The 19,282-nt window shown below is 30.8% G+C and overlaps 2 protein-coding genes across 3 annotated transcripts in view; both read left to right on the forward strand.

The window, feature by feature from the left end:
* Positions 1 to 19,282, forward strand: part of LOC135129218 (homeotic protein ultrabithorax-like) — a 543,629-nt gene that overhangs the window by 352,058 nt on the left and 172,289 nt on the right. The gene's annotated exons all lie outside the window — the stretch shown is intronic.
* LOC135129216 (homeotic protein antennapedia-like) overlaps positions 1 to 19,282 on the forward strand; it is a 295,089-nt gene that overhangs the window by 4,954 nt on the left and 270,853 nt on the right. The window contains exon 1 of one of the 2 annotated variants that reach the window (XM_064056353.1): positions 9,266 to 9,447. The exons of the other annotated variant lie outside the window; for it this stretch is intronic. The gene's annotated coding sequence lies outside the window, so the exon portion shown is untranslated. Of the gene's footprint in view, positions 1 to 9,265; positions 9,448 to 19,282 lie in introns of those variants that run through there. 2 annotated transcript variants of the gene reach the window in all.

Below are 19,282 nucleotides of genomic sequence, written 5' to 3' on the forward strand. Positions count from 1 at the left end.
ATATCTTATCTAATATTATTATTTCCGATACGCCCGCCGAGCCACTGACCTAAAAACATGCCAGATCAGAAGCATCCTCGAAACTGACCACGAGTCGAATCCCATCTTTAAATGAAATGTTATTGAAACATAAATTACGAGTTGACCCCTACAAAGCACGCCAAACTATTGTCCGGCGAAAATATTTCAAAGAAGTTTTTGGGGCGCTGCGCCCGTAAAAAGCGCTTTTGGGTCGGAAGTGCCCTTGAAAGAAAAAATTGTTGGGTAAAAAAGCAACGTGCTGAGCTAACGGTATACAGGCAATAACTGGAACAAATAGATCCGACCTTCGTCAAATATTACAGCAACCGTGCTGAATGTTGGCCTTAAAAAATTTGGGCCAATTCTGGGGCCAATTTATCTTGGAGCACGACGGAATCATAGTGGTCGTTAAATTGGGAGAACTTTAACTTTTACAGATTTCTATACGAATGTAACAAGTATAATACGCACACAATATTAATACGTTTGAAATTAAGAAATACATATTTATATAAAATAAATCACTTATACTTAGGTATATCAAGTTAGATCAACGTGCAGTGAATGATTGGTTGTCTTTCTCATTTATCGTTGTACATAAAAGGGTGCGAAAAAGACAGTTTGCTATTTCAACGTCAACTAGAGAACCATATTTGTTGATCACACCTTATTGTTGATGATGATGATTATTTATTGTAGGTAAGGTGTGTATAATTAGCTCGTTTCCTTACTTTATCTTTTTTTAATAATCTAGCTATTAAAATATCTAACAATCACAAGAAATATCTAAGTATAAATAAAATGACTTATTTCACATTATATAATATTTTCGCGCCCATCAATTATCCGACTTAAAACAAAGAAGTGTTACAAAAATTTTTGCTTAACCTATTTCCCTCTAGCTGTCAAAATTTGAGTTTAAACGTCAAGACTTTAACAATTGACTGATTTTCTGCACAATCGTGTTGATCAAGTATAGAGTCAAAATTTTGTTTCCCCAACCCTTCTACGATTACGATATAATTATCTTGCTCCCCGTTATAAAAAATTTAACTTTTGTTTGATTTTAAGTGACTTTGGCGCTTTAACAAAAAATAAACTCAGTATAATCTTTACGATTTTTGTGTAAATTATTATGCGATAATTTTTTAATAAATTACCTAAGAAATAATTACTTTCTCGCCTATTAGATAGAATGAAATCAAACACATGCTTGTTACGTCGCATATTATAAAAGGATTCACGAGTTGCTATTATCTTAACATTGTAATTTTGTTTTTTTTTACAACGATGGATTTCGTGACCTGTATGTAAGTTATAAACTATCTTTTTCAATTTTTTTAATGACTTATTGTTTGAAGGTAGACATATATTTATCCATATTAGACTCACCACTGACCCGGAAATGACCGGCATTCAGGCAAGACTTCTATCATTACGGGTACTAAAACAACTAATGATATGCATTGATTAGATTAATTAAATAACTTTCGAGATTCTAAAATTGTAGCACATAAATTCGTCGGCTATTATTCTCTAATCTCAACGTTATTATTTATGTCATTTTTGTTTCTATTATTATTGTTAAATTACAATTTCAGCGCCACTTTTTATCGATGAACATTCTGCGTAACTGTGTTTAAAGAGCAGATTCAAAAGTTTGTGGACGAACTTTATTTTTTTTCTGTGGATATTAACAATAAAGACATTAGAATTCCATGCAGAGAGAGCAAAAAACTGATTTTTTTGTTAAATAGATAAAAAAAGAAACTTGCAAATATGCAAATACATAATTAGTTGGTACCTACTATGGTACAATTTATAAAAAAATTAATAGTTATTGTCTTCTTTTGCGCAAAATTGCACCTAATTATACATTAAAATAAAAATTGTAATAGTCTCAAAAATTGCCCCAAATTATTTCCTAATTTGAAATTTATTATTAAGTTTTTCTGAGATAAAACAATTAAATATCCTTCTGTTTTCAAGATCAGAATCGTGATTTTTTTATGATTAAGTACTTTATTTCTAAAATCATCTTGAAAATTTATAATAATCTAGTTAACTATGTAATTAGTTTTTTGCAATACCCGATGAAATTTTTGTAAATACCATTTGACTAAAAAAAGTCCTCACGAAAGCTTTCAAGTTTAACTTAAAAAAAAAAAGTTCTTTGTTCAATTTTATCTTTATGTTGTTATTTAAAAAAAATCATCGCCTACTAAAGGACTTTTTTTAGATCATTTGGTATAACATAGTTAATAACGAGCGTTCAAATAAAAGCGACGTCAAGTTGACTTTGGAAATGTGAACGAATCATTCACTAAGCCGTAAATTCACATTTACAAAGCCACCTTGACGTCGTTTTTATTTGAACGCTCGTTATATACAAAATAATCAAAAATAATTGAGGAAAAAATTAAAATATTAATTCGTTACCTTCATCTTATATTTTTTGAACTGATTCAGTCCTTGCTGGTTCATCTTGTTACTAGTATTATTTCTTAGCTTCAACCAGCCAAGTACTCTGTTTCTGTTTCTTCTGAAATAATTTCCAGATCCTTACCGATTGTAAGACAACCCTGTTAAAATTTTTTTTGTTTATATATTTTTTATTTATCTTTGCTAAACTGATTTCTCTTGTTCCACGCTTACGTTTTTCCAGTTTTATTATAGTGTCAATCAAGGTTTCAGAGTGACATTTTACAACTAAAAGGAATATTAAACTTCTAAAATCTTGACAATAGACTTCGGTAAAATAAATGTTCTGCATTTTAGTTAGATTGCTATTTTTAGAATATAATTTGTAGAATGCTTATTGAGGCGTTAAAATAATCCATATGATACCCAGTGTACAGTAAAAATAAAAAAAATTAACAAAAATCGATTTATTATTTAAATAGAACAGTCGACAGAATTATAAAATTTGCCAGGCATTATGTTTTAATTTTCGTATATATCTGGTAAACACAATGTAGTACTTTACTGATTATAATAATAATAAATAACACCCGGTATCTTGATAATGTAAAATTAATCTCACTTATATTCAGCATAAAAATAATTTTTTACGACCATTGTAATAAACATTCTTCTGATCCCATCAGTAAGTAAATTATAAAATATTTTGTTAAAGCTGTCGCGCTTTTCTCATAGATAACGTATTACTTGCAATATTTTTTAAAGTTCGCAATTTTTCAACCGAGAGAATATTTTCTCGTTATACATCATCCCGAGTTCGTGGGTGGCAGAACGACCATGAAGCCCAATCCGTTGTCAAGGAACAGGTGGAAAGCCATCAAGAAATCAGTGAAACATCTAGATCTCATAAAGACCACGGTGTTGAAGTAATAGCGCATTTACCCCTCGTAAAATCTACTAGAAGTGTGTAATACAGCAGACGTCTCATAAACTTAGCCGTACGACTCGACAGAGACGGCAACTTTTCCCCAACGAGCAGTTTTTCGAGTGCGAGAAGGAGAGAGCGCATCATAAGCGTCAAACCGTGGTGTCATAAAGTTGAAGCCAAAAAGCTGTGGAAGATACCGTCCGGAATGATCTACGACGTGCGCATTAGGATAGGTGGTGTCCTGGAGAGATAAGGAACTCCTAATTACTCGTCCGAGGGAGGTCTATTCTTGCGTCGAAAGAGTTCTGATAATGCAATTGTCCCGCAAGTAAGGGAATTGGCTCGTAATAGAGTGTTTACCAGCGCGCAGTGGGTCGTAATTTCAACTCATTTGTGTAGAAACGGTCGCGTTATTATAACGGTTATGGTTATTGGCCACCTGTTTAGTGACTTCTGATGAACGGACGTTTCGTATCGAATGCACGGAGCTGTGACGGGGCAAATGCGATTTGGGGAATTTGGGGATTTGGGGGGTGGGGCACCTCTAATAGAATTGCTCAATAACTTTAATGGTGGAACACGGAGAGAATAAAGCTCCAATTCAATTAGGTAAAAGGGGTGGTTTCCGAAACTACTTCCAAAAGTTGCTCTGGAATTTACCTGTTTCGTGTTATATACATCTTCGATTTTTTTATCAACAAAGACGGATACAGCGAAGTGGAGTTTTTTCATTCAATATAATGATATCTGAAATTTTAAGACTTAACCATCATTTTGTAGGTTATATAATTTTTTCTAATCGTTGAAATCCATTGTCGTTTAAATTTTTTAAGAGTGCTAGACTGAAAAAAATCAATTTTTAACAATTTTGGCACGATTAGGTATGTATCTTTTCAAACAGAATTTCAACAAACCTTTCAACCTGCTTTTACATGCAGTATTTTTTGAATATCGGCCATTATTTTCGGTGCTGTGTATAAGCTCAAGGTTGACATATGTATCCAATATAGAAAGGCTATTAAACTAATCGTATAAATCAAAACATATTTCTTCCATTTAAAAATTTAGAGTTGATGTAGTAACATGTGAATTTGTGTCATTTAATTTTTTTTTATAAATACAGATGGTAAAACATTATTAAGAATTAACCCCTCCAAAAATCTGATGACGTAATTTTAAAATTTATTTTTTCAAATGTTTAATTTTACGTTTAATGATTTATGAAAATAGTAATAAAATTTGTAGTAGATACCGGTGTGACCAATATGAGTATATTAACTATAAGCTCTAGAGATTGGGTACTTCCTTTGTTTGCAGGTGGAATAACTCCGCCTTCCCCCATTTGGCAGCACCACAGCAATATGCGACGATACAGTGGAAGATTTGCATTTGCATTATGAAGTGAATAATAATGCATTGAGAGAATTATAAGTTACTAAAACAAAAGAATTATATGTGGTGAATTACAGGCTAACCGAGAGACTTCTTCAGAAGTTATAAGAATTTCAACAGCAATTTACCATTCATGTAAACTCCCAACTTCTTGTCATAACAAAGGGAAAATCATCGATTTCTAATCTCCGGTCCACTCCAATAAACTAATCTCCTCTATGGTTTAGTGTCTGATTCGGATTCTGTTTCATTTTCTTTTTGTACACAAAGAAATAATTTTACCGATCTTCCGTCTTCCGAATGAGGAAAAAGTCAAAACCGTGGCCATATATTATTTAAATTATAAAAATTCCGCGTGCCCCGTAAAGATTTGAATTTATGCATGGCATGGTGGCTGGCTCTTGTTATTCAAATGGCACACTTCTTGTTCTATATTGATGCCATAATAAAATAAACTCTACTACCAAACTCGCAGTAAAACAAAATTAGATGTCATTGTTGGGAGAATTTAATTAAAAATTCTTTTACTATTGTGAGCCTTTGTTTGCGAATTCCCTTTCTATTGTTCTCTTAAGATTCCAATAAATATCCACATTTCTGGGGTGAGTGTGCGTATTATGAATTACGGCCAAACGTTTTTATGTCAACTCATATTTCAATACAGTCTTTGTGTCGATGTAGTTTATTTTTTCAAAATTAAATTGTCTTGTTTTTCTAGTTTACCGCTATCACGTCGTATACTTCTCTTTCAAGACGTTATTGACATAAAAACCCCAACATACTCGTACTTCGTATCTAATTTGAACAGTAGAAAAAATTTTTAATAATAAATAAATTAGTTATGTGATAAGTCATGGTGAATTTTTGTATTGTTTGGAAACAGATTTTCTTTAAACTAAGCCATGATGACGAAGACGCTTCTTCAAAAAATAATGAAAATTAGGCAATTTGTCTCATTGTCCTGCAAAGAAATTTTGATAAAACAATGTACGAATACTTTTCGATTGCTGGTATGTTCTAAGTATAATAGACGTATTTATAATATTATGTTATTGGACTCGGATATTATATCATAATCTCTTTATTAATAAGCAAAACTTACATTAAAACATAAAAATTAGACAGCTATGTGTAGATTTTGTTAATTTAAACAAAATTCAAAATTTTGAAAAATGACTTTCAACCTATTAGGTATATCGACAAGAAGTACTTATGTTGCAAATGTGTTGTTTTTTCTTTTTGTTTCAACACCCTCTACAGGCTTATTCTTGAGTATTAAAAAACACAAGTGGTTTTGCAACACTCGTTTTCAATAAAAAATAAAATCCGAAATATGTACAGTGTGAAAGGAATATAAAAATATTAATATCATATTAACATCGACTGCAATGGATACAAGAGGTATACAGTATAGAAAAATATAGAACTGTTGATGAAGTTTTTTTAAATTTCACAAATTTGGAAAAGTACGTTTTTGACCTAGGTTACCTATGTTTGTAAAATAAACGAATGATTTCATGAAACATATTAAGAACACGTGAATTACGTGGAATAAGTTGCACAAAAAGAAAATAAATATTAGGTATAAAATAATTAATATAAATTAATCGTCATTAAAAATAGTGTTAATAAAGTCATAATTTTGAAAAACAAAACCAAAATTCTCTAGAACTGATATTCACTTAAAACTTGTATAAAAATTATTCAGTCCTTCTACTCATATTATCATTAGCATTTAAATTTAAAGGTTTTGTGGAATATTTTCCTATTTTCTAAAATATTTACTGACAAGTAATATTACCATGTAGGTATAGTCTTGCAAGTTCTGTACCGGTTTTATGATCTCTTAAAGTTATTATGGAGTGTTGAACTTTGCGATAAGAGGATTCACTCTTTCTCGGTAAATTCGTTCTGTACTACCTGCGCAGTTTTTGTTACGGGCAAAGTTCAAAAATAGCCAGAACTGAAAAACTGGTGTTATTAATATTTTATACCAAATATTTTAAAGAAAAGGTAACAATACTTTGTTAAAATTATACTACTTATTATTAGCAGAATTCGACTGTTCAATTGTTATATTAAATATATATACAAAAATATTTAATATGCACTCAAAATTCTTCACTTTCACCAGCGAATGTGGTAGAGGTAGGTAGGACTATAAAGCCGGTACTGAATTTTCAGGACCATAAAATATATTTACCTTGATGTCATAACTTGAGAACATCATGAAAAAATTTCAAATCTGTTACAGAAATATACCTACCTATGTGATATTATTTTATCTTTTTAAGATTAGGTATCTTCTAATATTATTAGTGATTTTTTCTAAATTTGCTCTCGGATACTGACATATTTACAGCATCCCAGATAAAACTGATATTCTGTAAATACCATAGTTTTCAGCTTGACAGAGGAAGCTTAATTTAGTAGGTTCATCGCAAATGTAACGCATATATGGTGTCGGTGTTGCGACGTTAACCTGTATCTTTTTAAATTACAACGTACAATTTTAACTATAATTAATACAAATTATCTGAATGAGAAAATATATCTAGTAGCTATATTGCTGTAGAAATACATTTATTATGAAAATTGGAAGAGCAATAGAGGGCCTAATCAATCGCCAGCTCGCAGTCCAGATTTCACGCCCCAAATAAAAGGGTAGGTCTTCATTGTATTCAACTTTATTTTTTTATGCTATTTAAATATTTTTCTATCGACTGAAAATAAAATACACACATACGTGTTTTATATTCTTGGCATTTTATTTTAATGATCTATCAAAATCCGTTAAAATAAGTACACGTTGCAATTTAAAAAAATATGTCTTCGTCGAATTGTACTAAACTGAGCTTTTTCCTTCAAGCTAAAAGCAATGGCGTTTACCGAATTCCAATATTTCCATCCGTTCTCAAGATATAAGGCCGTGGAATTTTAAGTGGGCCACCTGTAAACATCACTGTATATGATATTTATAACTGTAAACAAAACGCATGAACATATCTACGTAGTGATGGTTTTCTTCCAAGGTTATCTGATAGCAATAAAATCCAGTCCATAGAAGAAGAATGGCCCTGCATTGAAGACAAACCACATTAGTTGACTTGTCTCATGCTACCTGTCAAAAAATGGGAAAAGCGATAAATGAAATTCTTGTAAAGATTTTTTGTGTTTAAATTTTTTTTTATTATCTTTAGATGTATTAAATTTCTAACTATTTAAAACAACTTTGCTTAAATTTACAAATGTTTGTATTCTTGTTATCAAGTCAGATGGACATTTGAAGAAATTTAAAATCGAATCTTGACCTATAAAGTTTCAACACGAACAAGTGATTTATTAAAGTACCGGATGCTTCTCTAATCCAGCCCCCATTTAGTTGTGGTGAAAAACTATATCACTGACATATAACCTTAGGCCAAATGCATCAATATACCTACAAAATATGTGTTAGTTCTGAATCTCTGCAATTAACCTAAATCTTAAGCGTATTTAATTTTCTGAACTTCCGTTAAAATCTTTTTGGTTTCAAAATGTTTACTTGAAACTAAAAAAATGGGTATCACAAGTTCCGCGTAAACGATCAAATATTTGTTAAATTAACGTATGCATTAAACATAAATCAAATTAATTTATTAATCTGCAACAAAAATCAAGGGAGAATTGCTAAAGAAGTCCTAATTGCTACACATACGGTATCTTGTCAAAATTTTTAAAGCCATATTTCTTTGCTCTCGTATCTCGATTTGTCCTACTCTCCTCTACTACTACGCCTATAACTGCCGTGTTACGTAAATGCGATAAAAAATATTGCATTAATTGCCCAGAAATCTGACTAAAACTCATTCATTATTATTAAGTTAAAAAAATAATCGTGTGTTTTGTGGAAGACTGCAACAAAATTTAGATTGCGTGCCGCGTTACGGCAAGGCAAACATTTTCGAAGGCGAATTGCCAAATCAGACTACCGAGTCCTTGAAAGCAACCTATCTTCTATCCACAAAATAAATTCTGAATCGCGCACAGATAAAAAACACGAACGTTTTTTCTGTCGACAATCCCCAACTGCTTATTAATCAAACAATCGAATTTTTCAAAAGCGCGTAATTACAGGCACAAATCTGCCATGCTTCCACCGGCCGTCAGTCACGTTTTGCTCAAAATTTATCCACAGAGCCACGTTTCCCACTAATCGATACCCAAATGGCCCCGATTAAAAATTCCTCTTCTTTCGGACCGTTCCCATTGCTTTTAATTTGGGGTCTAAGCTCCGCTTGGGCGGTTCTAATCCGAGTCCATTCCGACCAATGCATCGTCCACACGGCATCACCGTCGCTAAACACGCTCGTTCATCTTCCGAAATTCTGAGCTTCAGACAAGGACGAAAAAATACGTGGAAAAAGAATTTTTTCGGCTATAAAAACCGACCGTCCGTTTCTTTCCTAGCCGATAGTTCGCTAGCACAAGCTACTCATTTCCCTATATTTAAATGTTGATAGCGTGTTGATCAAGAATGTTATGACTCAGTTCATAGTTGATTGTGAATGTGAACGGATCGTTATGTGTGTTCGCTCACAAATTGAGCTATTTGTTGATTTGTTGAGGTTATTTTGTGGTTGTTATGCAAGAGGTTGGCCCATTTTGGAACTGAGACTACCAGTGCGGATGTACCCAGGTTCAAGGTAAAGTGGATTGGGCTTCAGGGCCGGAGCGGCGCCGCCGGATAATTTAAGGTTTTTGCTTAAATCGTGCGCTTAGTCCTAGTCCTCTTCTGCACGGGAATTTTTTCATTTGCAAATTTACACGCTCGCTCTTCAGGGGTTAAAGGTGTTGTCTGACCGTAATCAAAAGTCGACCTAAGCGATTGTGAATTAATTGAGTAAATTATGACACTCTAAATTACTTAATCTAAGTCACTATTGGGATTAAACAGACTGACCTACTTGCTCAGATTCGAAAATTGGAAGACACGTTTACACCTAAAACAAATCGTGTAATATTAAGGTTAATATATTTTCAAGAATTATTTTAGCCCTTGACTTTGACTTATTTATATCGTTGTTTTTAACTTTGTCGTCACGTTATTTAATGATACATTATTCTTCATTATTTTATATAGATAAAATAATGGGCGCAAATGAAATTTCTGTGTTTCTGTTTGTGTATAAAATCGTACATTTAAATGTCGTTTGAAAGCAAAAAATGAATTCTTAAGTTTAAATTATTTTGATACAACAAACCGTAGTTTTAAATTTTTTGTGCTTAGATCTGACGTTGCGGCAGAATATTTCTTTAATTCCTCACTCCGGAACATGTGTTTTCACTGTGTCCCCTCTGTTCGAATAATACAAGATCTGTACCATATTTAGAATAATTTGTTCGTACAAGTTTGACTTCATGTTGTACTAAAGCTTTAAATTTTTATATTTGTCCACATGATAGGTATGTCAAACTCAAAATATGCGCGGTCACCAGAAGTAGCTAAAATAATCTTCAAATTTTATACATCGGTAATACAAATGTGAAATTTAATAGACACTAGTGTGACATTTTTGCAAATATTGGACATTGTAACAATTAAAATAGTTTTATTTCTAAGATGAAACAGATGCAAATTATCCGAAACTGTAGAATCAGTCAGGTACCATTTTCAAATTTTAAATGTATAAATTGTTGACGGGGTTAATTATTATTATAAATGTATTTTGCCTATATTTCACAATACTATACCTACTATTCTTCATTAATTGATAAAATTTCAGAAAAAAAAAATGTCTACAATTATAACAGACATTCTGTGTGATCAGATGTGTATTTTGCTACATTCTTGTTACAATTAACTAAAAAATAATAAATATGCTACAGTTACAGAATAATGTCAATATAAATCTGTTTTTTTTTAATGATTTTGATGACCGGTTTTGGGTTTAGCGTACCTACGTACTCTTCAACCTAAAATTAGTTTTGTACAAAACCGTAGTAATAATGAATAAATAAAATATAAATTTTACATTACATTTATGTGAAATGTTCATGTTGCTTTATAGATGTGGTCCCCTGATAATATACATATAACAACTTTTATTTCGGTTAGTGAAACTTAATTACTTATTTATTATGACTTACGCAGCAGCAGGTACATATTCCCATAATTAAGGTTCTGATAAAATGCTTTAAACATCTTAATAATAATAATGTTAATTATTTTTAAGAAACGGATTATTAGTGTTAGTTAGCACAGCACTAATTTTAAAATAAATCCTGTCAGTAATTTCATAATATTTTCTTATTGTATCGTACTATAATAAAATAAATCAGAAGTACGGATTTTTTTTGTTTTCGGGTGAACATTATTTTGTGAAATCTAATTTCCATAACATAGCGCGAAAAAAAATTATGCTAAATTGATCCAGGGACATATTTTAGGTGGAACTTTGTACAATTTTGTTTTCGCTATCAACAAAAAAATCTTCTGCAATTGGTAATTAGTTCACCACAACCCTCTGTGATAATTTGTGTAGCATACTAAAACGCTAAATCCAAAGGGTCATAATCCAAATCTTCCAGTGTTTTTTGCATACTAAAATTTGTAAAATACCGTTTTCTTTATTAATTATTGAATAATTTTATCACTGATTTAGAACTTTAAACAAAAAAAAGTACGTAATGGTGATTTAAAATTAAGATCTAGAATAGTATTTAGTGGTATTTTATTATTCCGTCAACAATATCATAAAAATAAGTCAATTCTGTTTTGCTGTGTTGCTGATGATTAATATACATAGTTTTAAAAAAATATATTTTAGTAAAACATTTTTCTGTTGCAACATTCAGTAGTTTGTATAATTTTCATTTTATTATAGGTATATCACGTGATTTTTTAAATTTCTGCTGTTGTTGGCCTTGACGCTTACGTCAGCCGTTTCAGTTGTACGCGTCATGGCCAACTAGAGCAGAAATTTAAAAAAATCACACGATATTTTAATAACACTTAATATTTTTGTTTATGATAAATATTTTGGGGCAATTATTTTTAATCATTATTACAGATTATTTTTTGATACATATACCTTCATTATATCATTAATAAGTTGCAACCAAAATTCACCGAGATATTTTTTCTCATGTGGAATTTATTTTTCTAGTCAAATAAAGCCCAAGAGTAATGAAATATATTCACTTTTGTAACCATAAAATGTATATTCTCTTTAAAACAAATATTTGTCTTAAACCATTTCGTCAACTTTTCGTTATATGTAATGTGAAATGTTCTTTAATCTGCTTCTAACAATGATTATTTTTATGCGTTACTAGATTGGAAAACACAATTTTCGTTCTTCAAAAATTGTCACAAAAATATTTTGGCTCATTTTTTCACTAAATAATACATTTCTGTGAATAAAATTTTAAATGAAACACCCTGTACAATTATAAAAAGTTGTTCGTGGGATTTTCTCGTCAATACCTACCGACTAAATTATGTGGGTGTTTTGCATCATTGCTTTTATATACATATTTAAATTAAGCAAAGTGAATTCAATTTCAGAAGATTCAAATGTTTATATTCGTGTTAAAACTTATATTACAGTTATTGTATCAGTCACATTTTATTAAAATTTATGACAATTTTTTTCTCTTTGTCGATATGTGGAATTTTCACTAATAAAGAGGTTAAACTAATTTTTCTGTGCTAAACAAAAATTTTTTTTTCTATGAAAAAATTACAGAACGACCAGCACAACCTAAATTTTTTTGGAAACTTAAAGCTAAAAAATCTTGGCGATATTTTATATTCAGTTTAATCTCGTTTTTGTTTTAAATTTCAAAACTTTCGGTTTTACTAATCTCTATTAATTATGTTAATGGCACTCATAAAATTTATATTATCATTCAGCGGTGCATAAATCTGAGGTTATTTTTCTTTTTTATTAGTAGTTTAATAAAATGTTATTGGTGGCAGTTACTATAATGGTCAGTGTTTGGGTATAAAAAAAATGTATCACACTTTTTTGTACACTTAAAATACACCCACTGCTGTACTTTTTCAAGTATTTCTCTTGGTCTAATTGTCACTATTTTTTTACCAGATAAATTAAAAAAAAATGTATTTGGTATACTGGTACCAAATTTACCATCTGTGTTTAGTTGACTCATATTTGTTATTTTTGTAAATTGGCAATCGTGGCGATTTTCCTTGCACGGTTACTTTATTTTTTCGACGTCACATTTTTTTTTAACCTGGTGTTCTATTTTATGGTGTCCATGAATTATACAAGAAATTCAAGAAGACATCATCTACAGCTTCACCACAACGCCTTTTAATCCTCACCGCATCAACGCCGTCCATTCACATTCATTCTCCACGCAGTTGCGTAATTTAATTGGGGTTTAGTGAACTTGCGGTTTGTGGCATCCTCCTGCCAGATTTGCGGTCGAAAAAATCCATACACGATTGATGTTATTTTTCCAAGCACAAAATCCTGTCTGGCGATTGATTTGAGGTATATCTAAAAGACATAACCGTTAAATCATGTCCGAGTCGGTGTTAAAGTCGATAATAAACCTCCGATATATCGTCGATATTTCTCACTTAGATAAATATTCCGCGACAAATCTCGCAATAAATTCGGCAGTTAGTAAAATCCTCGTAGCCATCGTAATGAATGTAAAGCAAATAGTCTAATTGAGGGCCACGTGAGGGCCCATATGTGTAGACCGAGGGCGGTAAATTTACGGCCCGGGCATCCGACCGGACTAGAGCTGTTATTGCAGCGGCAAACGATGTGTTTTATATGCCATGCTTTATAAATACGATCACCTACAATTCTTTGGATTTATCCACTTGGGGTTTAGCTGCTGGATTCGAATACCTGGACCAAAAGAGTGATGATCGATTTCGACGGCTGAGTTTTATACTTAAATACGTTCGTAGACGGGATGGTAGAATTTTTCATATGACAGCATGCAATGACTGACAATAACAAGAGACAAAATTGTTTTAATTTTCGGTGTCTTTTTTGATTATCGTTATCATTTTCTTTAGTCTGTGTTTATTTTTTCTTTTCAGTATAAAAGTTTATTCCCTTTTTACTGCTTCCTTACCATAAGTTAAGTCTATTTAATAAGCTCAAGAAAGTAATTAAGGTTTTATTATGTTACAATAGTGGTAGTCTGCTTATGCTGCCAATTTTTTAAGAAATACTCGTACACTTTTCAAATTTCAGAGAAGAGGTCAAAAACTGTTACAAAAATGTTTTTTCAACAGAAATTACAATTGTGGACTCGTTGGGTATACGTAAATGTTTTTAGGTCGTGTGAGTTATGGAAGAATTGTCAAAAGTCACGCGATCAAACTCTGCCACTTATTAAAAATGAATTCTTTTAAGAAACATTGAATTACTAGTTGTCTAACTCGCAGGCGCCATTTACTACAATTAATTAATTTAAGTATTTGTTAAAAGAACAGGACCAAAGCCTCAGTCCAGGACTAGCGAAGTACCTACACATGCTCACACTTAATAAACATGAAAGGAACGTTAATACATACATACTAGGCTAAATGATGAAAGCACCGACAATTGACTCGTAACCAGTGCTATTAACTACAATAACATAACATAAACTAAATTTAATTTACATATGTTAATTACAGAATTGTTGAAGCATTCTGTTTTAATTCAGTATTTGTTTTTATGTTCAAACTGAGTTTGATATTTATTTCTAAACTTTAACCCCATATTCAAAGCACGTTTGTATTTTTTTTGTTCAGTGAATACGAATGATGAACTTATTTATGCAGCGAAAATTTACATTTACCATCGCTTTTCCTTAAAATGCATCATACAATTAGTTATTGATCAATGTTTATTCAATACATTGTAGGTATAACACTATCATTCGATAAAGTAATTCTATGTTCAAGTTTTAAAATTATAGCATGGTGATATTAAATTCAAATCTTAAACAGGAAATGTGTTAATATTTATTACCTCGATTTGTGTCATTAAAAAAATAAAATATACCTACTAATTATCACTGTAATCAATATTGTTTAAAATGAACTCACTGTTTAAGATCTAAAAGTTTTGTAACTATAGATGCATGCAACCTTTTTCTTCCCATTATTGGAAGGAATATACATCGTAATTTTTTTATTTTTTTTTTATTTTTTTTTTTTATTTTATTGATTAACGTTGATTGATTCCCTTACCAATGTAATGTTTTTCAAAATATACCTGCCTAGTTTTGGATTAAATACGTAGCGTTTCACTAGTGCAAAATATAAAAGTGTCTGAGAAGGTTGTTTACAGTAGCTTTGAAAGTTTTACATTTTTTTAAAAACTCAAAAAAATTTGGTATCTTGTGTATTTATCCATTTAAATTTTTTGTACTTTTCGATTCAATGTTGTGTTCTACATTGTTAAAATAAGGTATTTAAAAACTAATAAGTTGTCAAGAATCAAAAATATACTGAAAACATCTTAAATTGCACTACAATGAACCTAAAAACGCCCCTCGTGTTCAAAAATTTTCGATAAGATCTGGTTCCTTTCGCTTAATTGTTCTCCTGTTTTAATTTTACATATCTTTTACAGTTTTCCAAGCTTTATTTCGTGTTATAGACTCTTACTATTGCAATTTTACTTTTTTCTCTCATTTCTAATTATTATAGTTCGACTAAAGATATAGTGCGGTCTTGGTTGAGTTGCTATTCAACGAGTTCGTCACAATAAATTCCCTTACCATTTCACGATCCTCTTCTATTGTAAAAGCAGCAAATAAGAGCTACTTTTTTTCTTTAAACATTCTTTGTACGCATACTATTTTCATTACATGAGTGGTGGCAGAATTTTGTGACAAGGTCACTTTATGTTCATGTTTTCTGGACTTTTCACAGCTGGTAACCCACAAAAATATAAGTTTGTCGAGTTTATCGTATGTAGGTGTCTGTGCTCTATCTGTTGGTGATTTTACTAAGCAAATCTGGTGATGTAATAATTGTTTGTATTCTTTTTATATTGGCTTATATAACATTAATTATTTTTATTTATTTGCCTGTGAGACTTGTTAAAAAAAATAGAAAAAATTGTTTTATATCTTTACTTTATATTTTTTTTTAAACGACTGTTCACTAAAATACAGAACAATGGTAATATCATGTTTAGTGGTAGACAGTTTATTTTATTTGCGAAGTGAGAAAATCATTTCGAAAATGTATTTGTTAATTGTTTCCCGAATATACTTTTGTCAAGTTCTACTGTGGAAATATTCTGTGATCTGCTGTTACTGTGATGTAATTATTTCTTCTTCTAATTTTTGTTTTAGTTTCCGTTTTATTGCTCTTCAAAATGTTCATATAACTTCTTTTAAAAGGTTTTTTTATGGACTTTTCTATCTTTCTTCATCCATTATATATTTCTGGCAGTCATGAATTTTTGTATATAACGATATCTAGTAAAGATTAGGATTTTTCTTTTCTCAATTTGCAAATATTGGAAAAAATAAGTTCAACATGAAATTTGTATTGCGTCTTTCTGCTTTTCCAGTTCTTGATTCTATTTTGAATTTTCTGGTTTAAGTCCTTCGCCTTTTCTTTGTTGTCCGAAACTAAGCAGGTATATTTTTTGTGAACACCAATATTATCTTTTCTATTAGTCGCTGCTTGTTTTCATCTGTGATGAAAATAAATTGCGCATTTAACTTAACTGATTTTCTGTTTTTTAGTTAGTTTTTATTTTCATGATTCCTGTTTAACTCATTTTTTTTTTTTTGGAATTGATTGTTGTTATTTCCTCTGTTTTTTATTCATTTCATCGCATCATTTTTTTAAACCTAATTTCTCTCCTTGTCTTCTACCCAAACATCGGATTAGTTAGTTTTATATTCTTTCTCGTTATTTTTATATATATTTGTAATGATATGTTAAGTCGATTGTTTTAACTTCTTATTTAGATTTCTTACTCTTTCAATTCCACACTACCAATCAGTAGCTCCTTAGAAAATTTCCAGTAATGGTATATTGTAGATGTCCTGTGTAGTTTCCAGAATTGTGTTTTCACTTTTTTTGTGTGCGTCAGCTGAGATCGTTTTTGATTTACCCTTTTTCCATTTCTTTCATTTTAATCTCTTTATGTATTTATTCTTTACTTAAATTAGCTTTTTACCATTAAGAAATATCTTTCAATAAAACTGTTAATCAATTTGTTTTCTACTTTTTTTTGTACATTCTCTAGTTTCTCTGTTAAATCGTTGCACGCATAAATTTTCTGATTATTCAGTGAGTAAAATTTGACGCTTTTTCCACTTTTGTAAAGTAACCAATTTCTGATGGATGTATTTAAAAATACTAAAAAAACTAAATTAAGTGTGCGTTTTATATACCAAGACTGAACTCTTAATTGTAACATTTACTTGAGAGAACAACTGAGACAGGAAGTTCCTAATGTAACAATAGTAGATAAGTATTCATTATTTTTTTTTTTTTTTTTTTTTAATAGTATTTGATTTAATGGTGTTTCACCTAGTGCTAGCAATATTTACTTACATTATTTGCCATTTTTTTTAATAGACCGTTGCACGCAATTATAATAACAAAATGTACTTGTGTAGGTTAAAAATAGCTCTTTGCATCTCAATATGTTTAAATTTGGAAAATTTATAATTTGCACAAGATGCTGTATTTGTGGTCAAGCACAAATAAATCTTAATACTGGACTGAAAACATCATCTTTGGTTTTTGGGAATGAAATATTCTCATAGGCCGTAATTTGTTAAATTTTCCTTTATAAAATATTTACCTTTGTTTTTTTTTAAATTCATCACAGTGGAGAGAAAGAAAACGTAAATCGTTATATTTATAAACGAATAGTTGGTACCAAAACAAAATATTTTTTTCATTATAATTACAATGATTTGAGGTAGTGTGCCAAATGTAAACTTTAAGAACTTCATGAAAATAGTGTTCAACTTATTTTAACTCTTGTAGAAAATATCAATAAGATTTTGTACAACCGTGTCAATGGTACTCTTTGAACGCTGTATTATTTAGCTCATTCTTTGTTCTAGTGATTCTTTTATCCGTCCTTGTCAGACGTAGGTGTCACTGACTTCGTTTGCATTTGCATAGCTAAAATCCATACATGTCAAAAATTCAAAAATTGTTTAGACAAAAGTGAATTTTACCACTTTTCAAAGGCCATAAATTACGGTGATCCTCACATAAACGGCTGTCCGTTAGGGACCGCTTATAAATCACGTATTTTTCGTTTTAATATGTGGGGTTAAGTCTAGAATATAATATTTCACTATAGCTGTTGGCACATGTATATAGCCGTACAAGAAACATAAATTCTACACCTACGTCCAAACAACGTTTTTAAATATTTTATAAATGCATTTGTAAGTGTTAAAATCTCGTGTATTTAGGCACCGGATCGCTCGATAAATTACGTTTTTGGTGCCCTTCTGACTTAAGTACGATGGCTCCAATTTGGTTCCTACATGTTTCAATCCATTAGACAGTTAATTAGTTTCACATTCGTCTTCAGTAACACAACGGTTTCACATCACACTACAAAACATAAAAAGCTAACGAATGGAAACCTGATTGTTAAGTTCCGTCGGAAAGTCGCGTCCAGACAGAGAATCTCCTGTTTCAACGAAATTTTGTCATTCCCTATAAATATCACCAAACCAAAATGAACACGTTTCCATTAAAAATAATGAAATGCATTTTTAAAAAAACAAACTCTCCCAAAACTACGCTTTAATTCTAAGTCAAAAAGTGAACAGGTGGTGCTATTTTTAGAAATAAATTAGTAACATGACAACTCGGAAAAAATATGCATTTTCTACCTCTTTATGTTTATCTCCAGCATAAATATTCTGTCTGATACCGATCTGAAACTAAATGTTGTCTGTCAAGTGAACACAAACTTTACCAAATTTCGCAATTTACAGACAAATGGCAGCGTGAAAGTTTTTTTTATTTCTAGTTCTGTTTTATATTTGGGTATCTGCTTAGTTGTCATTGACCTAAAAATGGCACGATATTTCATGTGCACTTATACGTATAATTTTTTCTTGGGAGATTAAGATAAGATTTATGGGCTGCAGAATCAGGAATTACTTTCTCCAGAAAATCGTGGTCATGTCCGCAGAGATTTTTTGGATTTTTGCAACGAGTCGCTAATAAATTAAAAAATCAATTAATCAATAAAAAGTAGTGCTCGAGTAAGCCTTTCGTCTGGATTCTTGTGACAAGTGTAACTTGATTATCATTCAGTGATAGTGGCATAATCGGCAAGTTTTTCAACGCCATATCTGCTAAATATGAAATGCTAAAATCATTAAGTTAATTAAGTCGTCGTGCTAATCAATTTAATTATGGTTCTTTAATCAAGGAACAAGATTTTTCTTTATTAATTGACTTACATTTGTGCAGTCCGTTTTGTGAAGAATGCTAACAATTCGAAACTGGTGTCAACTGAGATTTTATTGTGTCTTAAAATCATATTT

The sequence above is a fragment of the Zophobas morio genome, unplaced genomic scaffold (assembly GCF_036711695.1).
Source record: "Zophobas morio isolate AGI-343-1 ecotype UQ-CSIRO unplaced genomic scaffold, CSIRO_AGI_Zmor_V1 ptg000014l, whole genome shotgun sequence".
Lineage (NCBI taxonomy): Eukaryota > Metazoa > Arthropoda > Insecta > Coleoptera > Tenebrionidae > Zophobas > Zophobas morio.